We start from the raw sequence: 12,860 nt of genomic DNA, 5'->3' as shown, positions 1-12,860 counted from the left end.
GGGTACAAGAGTCACTTCAGCAGACTGCAGTGAGCAGCAGTGGCAACTAAACCCAAATCCACTCAGCTCTCCCCTGATGATATGGGATGGATGGAACCTGGAGGACATGGAGAGAGATGTGGAGGGAGGGCGCTGGGTTTTTGTGGGGCACCAATGGGGGCACAGGAGTAGATGATGGGAGGCGAATGAAGCGGGAATCCAGCGAGCGGTTCAGTCTATGAATTATAAATGAGGATCAGAAAACGGAGAGCGCGAAAGAGCGATCAGTGAAGTGAAGTGAAAAAAGGAAGAGACTGGAGGATTTGACAGTTACAGTGAAAGGGCAAGAGAGAGTAACGGATAAGGATGGGAGTGAGAGTGATTGCTAGAGCGAGGGAGAATTCAATAAGGCAGGGAGGTGCAGGAAGTAAAGGCAGGGATGAGAACAGAACGGGGAATTATGGGCTTCTATTTACATAAATGATGATGGATTAAGTTAGAAGAAGGACATGGAAAGTTTCTCATGTTTTTCATTAATGTTGCTAAAGTTATGTTGAGAAATGTTTTCATGTTATTTTTAATAAGTGACGTCCGTCGCTTCACCACTATAGGTCGACTTGGAAAGGCCCAGGATGAAGGTGGCTAACCGCTACCTAGCTACTTCCCATGGTCGCTGTTCTCACTTCCTGTGGGGAGTTACGCCCCCCCTGACTCTCAAACGGGCTTCCCGTTGTAAGTGCATCGGGGTTCTGCGGTAATGTGATTTGTGAATTGTGATGCTGCCTGACACCATCAACATCAAATAATGAGCTGAAGGCAAATAAATGACATGGCTTGGGGAGTAGTGGCATACATGTAATGGGATTACATAATCAGGATACAAAAGAAAGTTAATGGTTTTCCCTTACAGTTACATGCAAAGTAATCAGATTACTGATACATTTCTAGAAAATGGGGATAACTCCGACACTTTACAAAACAGTGGCTGCAGGCTGTATTCCATCTGATCACTTCCCGATCTTTCAACAAGTTAGTATTTTTCTCAACGTCAAAGTTTCAAAATCATAATCTCTAAAATACGTATATTACATTTGGGACACATGAGAAACGAGCCCCAGGGTTCTAACAGAAAAAAAGAATTCACAAGGGTAGAATCATTTCTGAAGTGCTTGTGCTAATTGATTTCCACCTTTCTATACTTGTATGTTGCCAAAAACCTGAAGAAAATGAAAATAAAATGCAAACCTATTTATATCAATGGCACAAACACACCTGTAAACCTAAAAAAAGAAGCCAAGCAGAGGAGCCTGAACATGAATGAGTCCAATAACAGAGTGTAACATCACTGTCTCTCATCAGAGCACCTGAAACATCATGTTTCTCCTGCTCTGACAGGAGAGGGGAGGAGAAGCAGGCTGTATTCCATCTGAACACACACATGTTTGTCTCACACGTTCACAAACACATGCAGGCTCAGTGTTTGTACATGTGTGTGTGTTTGCTTTTGGCCCACCACTGTCTCGGGTTTAGAGCTGGAGGTAAGATCACACGTACGCTTCAGTTTGACAGCTATAAGTGTGTAACTCACACAATGTGTCTTGCTTCAACTCTCGTATACACATTCCAACAGATAACAGTTGTTTTTTAACTGACCATGAAGCCATATGTCCTGTAAACTGTGCATTGAAGGCTTTGATCAATCATTGAAAAAAAGACCTTTACATATAACAGCGAGGAACAAAAAGCAGAGATACCAGTGATTCAAACCTCCCTCACCACAATGATGGGCTATGCTGAATCCACAGTTTGATGAAATCACCTGGCTGCTATATTCCTCTGCTGTAACCACACCAGACAGAATGAGACAACTGCTGCATTACCAAGGTGTCAAAGCCTACATAAAATGTATAAGTACCAGCATTAAATTGAAGTATCTTACTTTTTACCGGACAGAAAGCAACATTGTCAAGTGGATTGTAAATTATTTCAATGCCAAGTGAAGAGTCAGCTGAAGAAAAAAAAACTGCAATCACATTTCTACTGAAGCAAACTAGTTCATGGGAAGTTTTTAAAAAAGATAGACAAACAGTTACTTTACACACAAGCATTTTGGAGTCTCCATGGACTCCTTTGTTTTATTCGGCAACATAGTGACATCATTATAACACACTGGCTAGCACTCCAACACATTGTACCTAACGGTTGGGACATTTCCGATACATCTCTAAGTGTTGACCAATCACAACAGAGCTGGCCAGCTAACCAATCAGAGCATACTGGGCTCTGGTTTCAGACAGAGGGTGAAAAGAGGTGCTGCAGCACAGGCAGTATGAGAACAATAAAGAAACCTGAAGTAACCTGAAAATGAGCATAATGGGTCCCCTTTAACAACTGTTGAAAGATTGTCAATCATTTGTCCTGACAATAATATTGAAACCATCAATATAATAGGCCTGATTGTTTTAAGACTAAGGAGAACACCTTGAACAAACACCACAGATCTCCAGAAAATTAGGCCTCAGCTGAACACAATCAGCATTTCAAGTTAATACAAAAATAAATAAGTATAACATTACCTAGTTTTCTGAATCAGGACGTATACAAAACATTTACTTTTCACTTTTTGTTTGGGTAATGCACAATTTACTTACAAAAGTCATATTGAAAGCCCAGCGAGAAAGTTTGAAGAAAAGGCCTGAGACCGAAGATAAATTGCTGCGATATGCTACGTGTTTGTCCCTAAAATAAAATATGTACTTGATATATGTTATAATTCCTTGTATATGTACACAAACAAAGAGAGCTGATTCGGATACGTACTTCATACTTGTTTATATCTAATATTTGTTTGCAATGTTCGTTCAAAAGGTGATATGCCAGAGCCAGTTTCAGTTTTGGATTTCTCTCTAGACTGTAGTTCTTTTGATGGCTTTCAGTGTGTCCCTGCTGGAGTCCAAATATCCTGCAATTTCACACACACCGCCTCCACCATTTGTTTCTTGTGTCTTCTCCCCTCAGTGCTATTCTCCTTACCCAGGTTTCTCCTTGGCAGTGCCACTTGACAGGCCTGGTGCTTTCAGGGCCCCTCACACAGGAGCTTATTCGCCAGGTTGGCTTTTTGATGTCTCAGTGCTAACAGGCTGCTGGGCTCACTGGTACTCCTCTGTTTTGTCAGGTAGTTAGCCAGAGGGGCGTATGGTGTGTGGACAGCCTCTCAGTGCGGATGAAAATGGGTCCATGAGAAAGAGATTTTCCATCTTTTACTGTCTCTCATGCTTTCATTTTTCCACCTGAGCTGCTGACACCCCTCCTCTCTTCCAGTGTTTGGGGTCTCTCTTTCCTCTGGGTTTCCTCTGACAGTCTCCTCTTTGGATATCTCCACATGGCCAGACATTCTTGTTCCTCTTCTCTCTGTGTTTAACTTCAAAGGCTCTCTATCCTTTGCCGGTTCAATGGTGCTTGTCATTTGTGCCACACAGGGACCTCGATGGCAGAGACAATAGCCTCTGCCACTAGGGAAGCAGACGTTGGAACCCTTAATATAAAACCATTTGATGCCACAGTGTGATGGGCTCCGACTAGACATAATAGAGGAGTCCATCCATCACGAGTGAAATTAGTTCATGATAAATTGAGTTGCAATGCAGAAAAGCTTAATGGGCTATTATAAGTGAAGGTTTACTGGTCTTTTTTCCAAGAAAGGTCACCTACTCAAACATGATGGGAGCATCCATGTGTTTCTGTGAAGTTGCTCTTTCTACAGAGAGCCGTAAGGGGCCACATGAAACACCAAGATAGCAACACAAAGGAGTAGTATGAAGGTGAATTAGCTATGGCTGGTTGTAATTAGGGCTGAGAAATGTTAATAAAATACAAATTACCATTTGCCAAAGAATATTGCAATTGAGGGTTCCCGTTATATGCTATTAATTAAAACTCTAAGCCTATAGTTGCGGTGTACAAGTATAAAACACATTGTTTGTACCAAGAGAGCACCCTTGTTTCTACATGGATCAGCTAAATATTGTGTAATTGCTTGTTAACCTCACCGAGTGAAATCCAGTTAAAGTGAAGTCAATTTATAAATAAACTTGGCTGGTGTTTAAGCTTAGCTTGGATTCATAAGATTATTACAATTGTGGTAGGTTATTCAAATATATAATTACCCTAATCAATCAACCCAGGAGACAGTTTCACACGGGACATATTTGTGCCCTGTCTGAAATATTGCTTTTATTACAGGCACTAAGTTAGGTAGTTTAAACTTACTTATTTTATTTTATTATTTTCATGAGCGACTAACTATGGCTGTGAGGAGGTGCGGGCGTCTGCCAATCAAAAGGTTGGGGGTTCATGTGGATGTATCCTTGGGCAAGATACACTTCCCCAAATTGCTTGATGGCATGGCCAACGGTGTGCGAGTTTTTGTGAATAGCAGCCTCTGCCTCTGTATGAATACGTGTGAATAGGTGAACTTGTATATAAAAGCGCTTAATAAATTAAGTCCATTTATTTTAAGAAACAAACTAATCTTAACCCTACTTCTTTTATCTGAAAACACAATGTTTTTCTAAAAAATACTTTAATACCATTAACCTTTTTTATTTATGAAAAAAAAAAAAAACTACCATTAACCTAACAATGTATTTTAAAAAGAATATGCATACAATGAGACAAAACTATGTTTCATGTGTACATGACGTTTATTTGGAAACTTGAACATAAATGTAATTAACAAAAACTGAAACATGACCTCTCCAAAAGGGTCACTTTTTGGAATGGGTAGGACCATTGACCAAGCATCTCTATTTGATGAGTTGGGAGAAAGAATGTGAACCATCATGACAGTTTCAAATGGCATAACATAAAGTTAGCCTGGCAGATGCTCAACCATATTATTATATACAAGTTGAAGGTCTATTTCTACCTTTGCATGACCTCAACAAGAACCAAACAATCTCACTGGCAAAAAGAAAAAGAGCAAAAGGAGCAGTAGTTGCCTTTGAGTTAACTTTATGAGGATGTGATGTTTTTATTGGGCGCTGTGGCTACATGTTCGGCTCTGTGGGCTGCCTGGTGGGCCTCCTGGTTTGCCTTGAAGGCCTCATGACGACTGCATCATTAGCAACTCGGCTACAGTAGAACACTGGCAGGCCCACACAGGACTCATGCACACACCAACACACACATATCTTCATTTTATAACCATTAAAATAGTCTCCTCAGGTAGTGTGTCAGCTGCATCAGCGGAACCTTTTTCTGCAATTCCTTTTTTTTGTGGCGAGAATCCATACATGGTCCTAAACGTACATGTAAAATTTGACACAATCTGACGTTATTGAAGGTACATTCTGACTGTATATTTCATGTTGTTTGCTCACAAGTATACAGCAAATAATTGAGATCTCTATTCTTAAAATGATTCCAGTGGGATATTTGGTGATTTCCTTTAATAGAGGTATTTAAACTAATGTGCTAAAGGTAAGTGACATTGTGCTCAACTCATTTAAATACACATTTCTATATATGTCGCTCAGCAAAATTGTTCAGTGTGTATATTTTATAGTAGAGTAGACATAATCTAATACTAGTTAAGTTACAGTATTTAAAGGTGCTTAAAGGGACTCAAGGCAACACAAAGGGTACATTGGTCAAATATAAACAGGATAACTTAAGAGAAATAAGACAACATTACCTTAAGTATTCTTCATTATAAATTAGATTTATTGAGTTAACAAACTCAGGGCCCTTCCCTGATTAAACTAGGGAATAACAGGGCTACAAAAGCATGACATAAGGTATGCTTTAACACAAGCTAAGAGATTTTCATGTTTTGTTTCGACAACATAAAATACGTCACTGGGGGATGTCCGAAACGTTAAAAAAGTGGTTGCTAACAAGTGTCTAAATGAACTTCTAAAGGTCATCACACATAACATTAGCCGCCTTTAGCTCACAGTGGTGATGCGCGGCCAAGCGACCCTGATGTAGTTCGTTTACAGCCTAGCGTTAGCTTTTTACTTCTGGCGATTGCATTTATAATTCAAAAATCAATCAGGTTGTGTTAATAAACGGAAACCACCCTTCTGATCATAACTTGTAGGTAGATTTAAAAGTGTGTTTCCCACCTTTTTTTTAGGCGAGCCCTTGCGATGCTAACTTCTCCATTGGCCTGCAAACTTAGGTCAGCACTGCACCACTCTATTGCTGGGCTGGTGTTTAAGACTTAATTTGGTTTAAGTTGGGCGACTTCATCAACTGGTTAATGTTTTCATATTTATCCTCGCAGCTCCGAAATGTAAGAAAAAATAATGTGTTTTAACTGCCAGAGCCAAAGCTTCCTACTGAGATGAAAACCGTTCAAGTCAAAGTGCTCACAGGGACATCCATCACACACATGAGAAGTAGCAGCAGTCTCCACAGCCAGGCACATGTGTCCATCTGAACCACAAAATAATGAGTGTGTGAGTTCATATTTTTCCTATATGGCTCTAACCATTTAATGTCTAAATGTGTCAGACGAAAAACATATAAGACTTATTTTACTGCTGTACTGCTGAAAAGTGTGTTTGTGTGCTTATGGCTTAATGTTTGCCAATGTGTCTCTGAGATGAAAGTAGGTTGAGGACAGTTATGGAGCATTACATTTAGTCCAGAGGCTGGTAGCGGAATAGAATCCTGGGAAAGGTTAAGGGCCAGGCTGCTGTGGCCCCTTGGGGGACATTAACCCTTGAGCTGTATGTGTTTCTGTGTGTGAGTGTGTGTGTGCTAGAGTGAAGACAGGAGAGGTTGATAGGCATTTAAAAAGGAAAGAAGCTGATGGATAACAGGTAAGACTGTAATATCTGAAGTGTGTGTTCGTCAGGAGGGAAGAGTGTATTATTGACTAAACACAAGTGGCTGATGACCTGGACCTCTGGAATGTCACGCACAGTGTTTTAAATTGTCCAGAGAGAGGGAGACAGACAGACGGACTGTGTTGTCTGAGGAGTGTCTGTCAACGCGTCTGTCAGCGGCTGAATTAGCTTCAGTGTGCAGGAAGAGAGTGTGTGTTACAAAGAGCAGATGGGTGGCAGAACCTAAACATCTGAAGTGCAGCTTTTTTCTTCTGTCCTCGTCTTTTTGAACAATATCAGATTATCTCCACTGGAGGGTCCATTCAGTCCCTATAGAGGAGTGGACTGGAGTTACATGAATGGACTGTTATAACTTGGTCCTGGTTTCAGGAACCCAAGTGCCCAAAGGGGGACCCCCTGACTTTTTCTCTAGGGCCACCATGAGGTTAAAGAGGACATATTATGCTTATTTTTAGGCTCATTTTAGTATTTAGTGTTTCTACTGTGACATGTCTCCATGCTTTAATGTCTAATACTGCCTGTGCTGCAGAATCTCTTTTCACCCTCTGTCTGAAACCAGAGCCCATTCTGCTCTGATTGGTTAGCTGGCTGGCTCTGTAGTGATTGGTCTACCACTTGGAGATGTCCCGCCCCTTAGCCACACACATACAATGTGTTGGAGCGCTATCCAATATAAGTGTGAGTGTTCACATCACCAGGACGGAGCTGCCATCCATGGAGGACCTTTACTCCCAGAGGCTCAAGAAGAAATCCCTCAGGATTATAAAAGACCCCCATCACCCCAGCCACAAACTGTTCTGTGTGCTGCCGTCTAGCAGGCAATCTTGAATCTTGAAAATAAAATCCCCCCTCAAACACAGATCCTATACAATTTGTTGTGGCAATCTTGGGTCATTTAAAGACTAAATTGTTAGCTGTTCATTTGTTACAATGCCACCTCCTGTGACTATTTTGTCTGAGTTAGTTAAAAAATGCAGAATAAAAGTAGCCCATTCCTGACATGAGCAAAAGCAGAGCTCAATAATAGCATTACCAACTGAAAAAATGCTATTCACACATCCCAGGCCATTCACAGACACAGCGAAACATGCATTCCGCGAGTTTCACACATTACAAAGCCCTCAAATAACACTGCGTGAGTTCATAGCTGTGAAAACCATCAGCGCTTCCCATTATCCAGTGACAGAGGAACCTGTCTTTGGGATCACAATAGCAGACCTGTGTCAAATAGCTTTCACCACATTCCTAACATTTATTCTAACCAGCTTACATGGCCAAATGGCTTGGATTTACTGCCAGGGAATGAGCCATATTAGGAACATGGACTCAAATGGAGCCGGCTGAACTGTGGAAGAGGTCGTTTCATGAAGGATGAACTGCAGTCATTTAATGTAATGACCCACCCTGCCCTTGACAAGTTAAAATTGACGTGCTAGAAAAACAAGACAATTGATTGCATTCATTGATACAATAGTCGCCCAGTACAATCAATTATGTTTGTGCATATATTTGGAATGGCTGCTAACCGGTGATTTCGTACACACTCTAAAAGAACAACTGACCTTGTTTCTGTGCTTTACATTGGCCTAGTGTTCTATGGCAGTATGCTGGTGGAAAGAGATATGATAATATGTGCAAAGCTGGCAATAATGGGTTTAAAAGGTATACAATTAATACCAATGAGTGGCTTCGGCTGTCTCTTTACTGGCAGTAAATCATCAGTGACTTTGCTCTGGAAAAAATCGTCAATTCAAGTGAACAGACCAACTACCGAATGTGAAGTGGTATCTGGTCCTTTGCCTCCTGCACACCGCCAAGCTGCAACAAGCTCCTCCCACCCCCACACTGGACCCTGTATATTAGCTGCCCCTTGCTGCTGATCCTAGGATGGGCTTAATGCAGATTCTTGATTTCACTGTTTGATGTACTATTTATAAGTTTGAACATTTGAATTCATTGATGATGCAGTATTCACCTTTATTGAGTGACAGTAAGCCCTGTCTGACTCACAATCTGACGAAACACACCTGTCAACGCCACCTGCACGATGCTAATGTTCACCAACTAGCCTCAAACAGAGCTACATTTTTTTCACCAATTGCGCATTTTTACCATTTTCATTGTGAAAGAAGATGGAGCAAGTGAAGCTTTTAGCATGAGCTCTCTGACAGGGATTGTTAGGATCACTGTAATGATCGCGGAAAAGGTAGGACCCAAATGCAGACTAAAAAAAACGGAAAAAGGTCTTGAAACATAAGCGAGCTTTATTTAAAAGCTGATTAACAAAACATGGCATAACTTTAAACGGTAACAGAAAACAACTACACAAAAACTGACCGTGAGAGACATGGAGGAAGACCGGAGAGACAACCAAGAAACATGAAATGAAGGGAGGACAAACAAACAATGAACCGAAAGGGGAACACAGGAAGAGACAAGACTAAATACAGGTAGGGGTAATCACGAGATGAGAAACAGCCGGGCAGGGGAGGCAGAAACACACGGGCAACAGGTGAACACAATCAGACACACCAGGGAAACTAACGACAGGATAACAAGACACAGGTGGGAACAGAACAGCAAAATAACACCAAAAACAAGACAGACTAAACTAGAAACGTGACATGACATTAGGATTGTGACAGGAATGGCTTTTTATCGGTTTGAGGTAGAGTGTCAGTTTATGAAGCGAAGCAGGAGTGAAGCGCTGCTTAACTAGGACACATACGGAGCGTTTCCAGGGAGAGCAGAGCAAGGACAGGCAGGTGAGCTAGATTGCTGTGATATCACAGGAATGGCTCCAGGGCTGGAAGTGTATTTGTGAGAATGACGTGAGGCAGCGAAGACTAATACATTAAAAAGACCCTTTCTTCTTCAAAGACTTCTGAACACAAGGCTTCTCACACACACTCAAAAAGCACACAGCCGTGAGTGTGTGCACACATCTTTCAGTGCCCTCTTCCTTCTTCTCTCCTCACCTCTCTTACTCTGTCACAGACTGACAGTCCTCATTTAGATGTACAAAGAATGTGTGTTTGTCAGAAGCCTTGGGGGACATGGCTCTTATCATGGCATGTTCTCACTGGTTCCTCCTTTTATAAAAGTACAGGTACAATTTGGAGAACAAACTCAACCTGAAATCAATAGAAACAAGTAGACAAAAAAAATGCTGAAGTGTGTGCATTCCAAGAACACCAAACAACTGTACTCCTTTAAAACACACACATACAGTGTAAATATGAAGAGAAATACACCAAGGTTTTCTCGGTTTGGGTTTAGAGGGGATACAAATGCAAACAAATAAAGTCTACAGTTCAATCTTTAAGAGATATGGAGTTTGAAAGATGATGGTAGGTATAAAGGTTTTTCTTAAAGATGCTTACTGTATCTTCTGGATATGTGAAGGTGTGCATCAGGGCTCTGTCTTAGGGATAATGCTGTGTCATTTCTATGCAGATGTATCAATTAATTTGCGGTAGCCTTATCTCCAAAAATCTCTCACTCTGATTCTCATCTCGTGTTAAAGGGGACCTATCATGCAAAATGCACTTTTTTATGTCTTTTATACATAAATACGTGTCCCCGGTGATTCAGGAGACTCACAACGTGTCAGAAAACAAAACCCTCTCTCTTTTCCTCTGTACCCACATCTCTAAAAAAAGAAAGAAAAGGGGGGTGCTAACAAGCAGATCCAGAATGTTCAATCCTATAAGGTCATTGGCGACATCCGGCCAACGTGACACGTCCCATCCTATATTCTCCGGCACACGTGACACGTCCCAACCTATCGTCTCTGTGTACGTTGCAGAGCTGTGTGTCTGTGTATTCAGCAGGATGTCTGCAGGAGGCACTTAGAGTAAAGTTGTTATATAATACATATAATGGCACTGTTCCAGCGGTAAACACTTAAGAAAGAACATGTCAAGCTATGTGCTGTATCAGAAACAATGCGCAGCGTGTTTTGGGAGTAATATGCTGTGTGTTTACATTAGCAAGCATGCTAACACTCAGAGCTAGCCATGAAGCTAACGCTGTAGGCTGGAGAGAATATGTGTAACGTAGTGTCCTTGTGGTAAACCCTGCGAGAGAGAAAGGTTTGAGCTCCATACTGTTTCAGAAATAAAGATTGAAGTGGTTAGGAGCATAACATGGCATTTAATCGCTGCAGCATTTAGCTGAGTTTCTCCCGGTAGCAGGGGAAAGCTGCGTGATGCTACAAAGGGGCGTGGCTAGAAGCAGAATCAGGGCTGCAAAAGAGGGGGTGTGAGCAGTATGAGGCATGGCTACAATGGGTGATCTGTTTGGTATTTTAAGCAAAAAACTTTACAGACGTGTTTTGTATAGACATTGCCCTACAATATATTTTTCCAATATAGAATAATAGGTCCACTTTAAGGGAAAAAATACAAAATTCACGCTCTTCAAAAAAAGTGTGTCTGTGTGTTTGAGTGTGACTATGGCGCGTTTTTGTGAAATCAAAAGCATCCAAACGTTGCAGGATGTATTCCGCAAAAGTGTAGTTGAGGTCAAAATTAAGTTTGAAGATTGGTGTGCAACGGGGGCAAGGGGCCATTGGCCCAATTTAGTCCCTTGGAATGATTTAGTGTGATCGCATCATGAAATAGTCAATGTTTATTTGCCGGATTTTAGCCATTCTCTCTTTTTGCAATGCAAAAGAAGGTGAACTGCTCTCATTGGACCACCAAAATACATGTTAAAAATAATGAAGGCTATTCAATTGCATTATAGGAAATGTAGGATTTTACATTTGTTAATATTGATCTATGCTTATAAAACGTAATAAACAGTAGCGAACCGCTTCAACACGTGTATTTCAGTTTATTCACGGCATTCATTTTCTTATTCTACAGTATTGTTGTTTTATGGTTATTTGTTAATGTATCCAACCCAATTTGTGTTCTTTGAAATTGAAAAGGATATTGCATTGTGTTTGTTACTTTCGTTGCAGTTGATGTCTTAAGTGTCATTTTGCTATGCTTTTATTTTGAAGGAGAGTTAGCGCTGTTGACAGGAAGTTGTTGTTGCTATGGAAACAACGTAACAGAGATTAACGGAGAAAAGTCATATCTACAATACATATAAAGACGGAGAAAGTAAACGATAAAGTGTATGGTTAAGTGTTAGCACTTTTTGTGGCAGCCACACTGCGCCTGCCGAAAAAAACGAGAAAAAAACGAATATCCGAATAACGAAATTGAAACCCGAATAGTACTCCAACGAACGAATAATCGGATATTCGGGTACAGCCCTAGTTGCCGTAAGGAGGTGCATTTTATATATTTTTGTGGAGTCACATGTTTATAATGTGGCAAGCTGATGTATTTAATCTTCTCAGGCTGAAACCACCTCTTGATTAAACTTTCTAAATATAGTACAGGACATAATTTACCATCCAAATAGTTGCCATGATTCTGCCATCAGATGACATATAGATAATGTCCTCATTCCCAGCAGCTTTACTGGAGGGAAGAGAGCAATGCGCTTGTTGCCATATAATTTAGAATATGACACTTCAACTATCCAATTATGTGATTAGGTTTTGTATCTTACCTCAGACACTGCAGATTATTTTGTAGTCCAACTTTCTATGTATGCACATGCAAGGTGATTGGTGTCAGGTCAAAACTACCAAACTACCCATGCACACACAGTATAATAATACTTTTTTCCCCCTTTGTTCCCTCACAAAACAAAGCGACAGCATTTGGTACACACAGGAGGCTTTAGTGATCAGAACTGCATCATACGTGTCACTTCTTCTTTCAAGGCTGATGGTTTTGTTCAGACGGACAATAACAGTAGGCAGAGATACCAGTGGCCACCTGTCCTGACCTGCTAATATGTGCAATGGAGAACGTGTGTTCTTATTGCAGCTATTGATCTCTCTATGTATGTGAGCTGTTGAAAGGCATTCTGAAATGTTTAAAGTAGAATTTTTTAACCGAAAACACGTAGCAATGTTTTTAAACCATAGTTGGTATCAATGTGTATCAGTTTAGTGTT

The sequence above is a fragment of the Notothenia rossii genome (genome assembly GCF_949606895.1).
Source record: "Notothenia rossii genome assembly, chromosome: 2".
NCBI classification, from domain to species: domain Eukaryota; kingdom Metazoa; phylum Chordata; class Actinopteri; order Perciformes; family Nototheniidae; genus Notothenia; species Notothenia rossii.
This window is presented reverse-complemented; position numbering follows the sequence as displayed.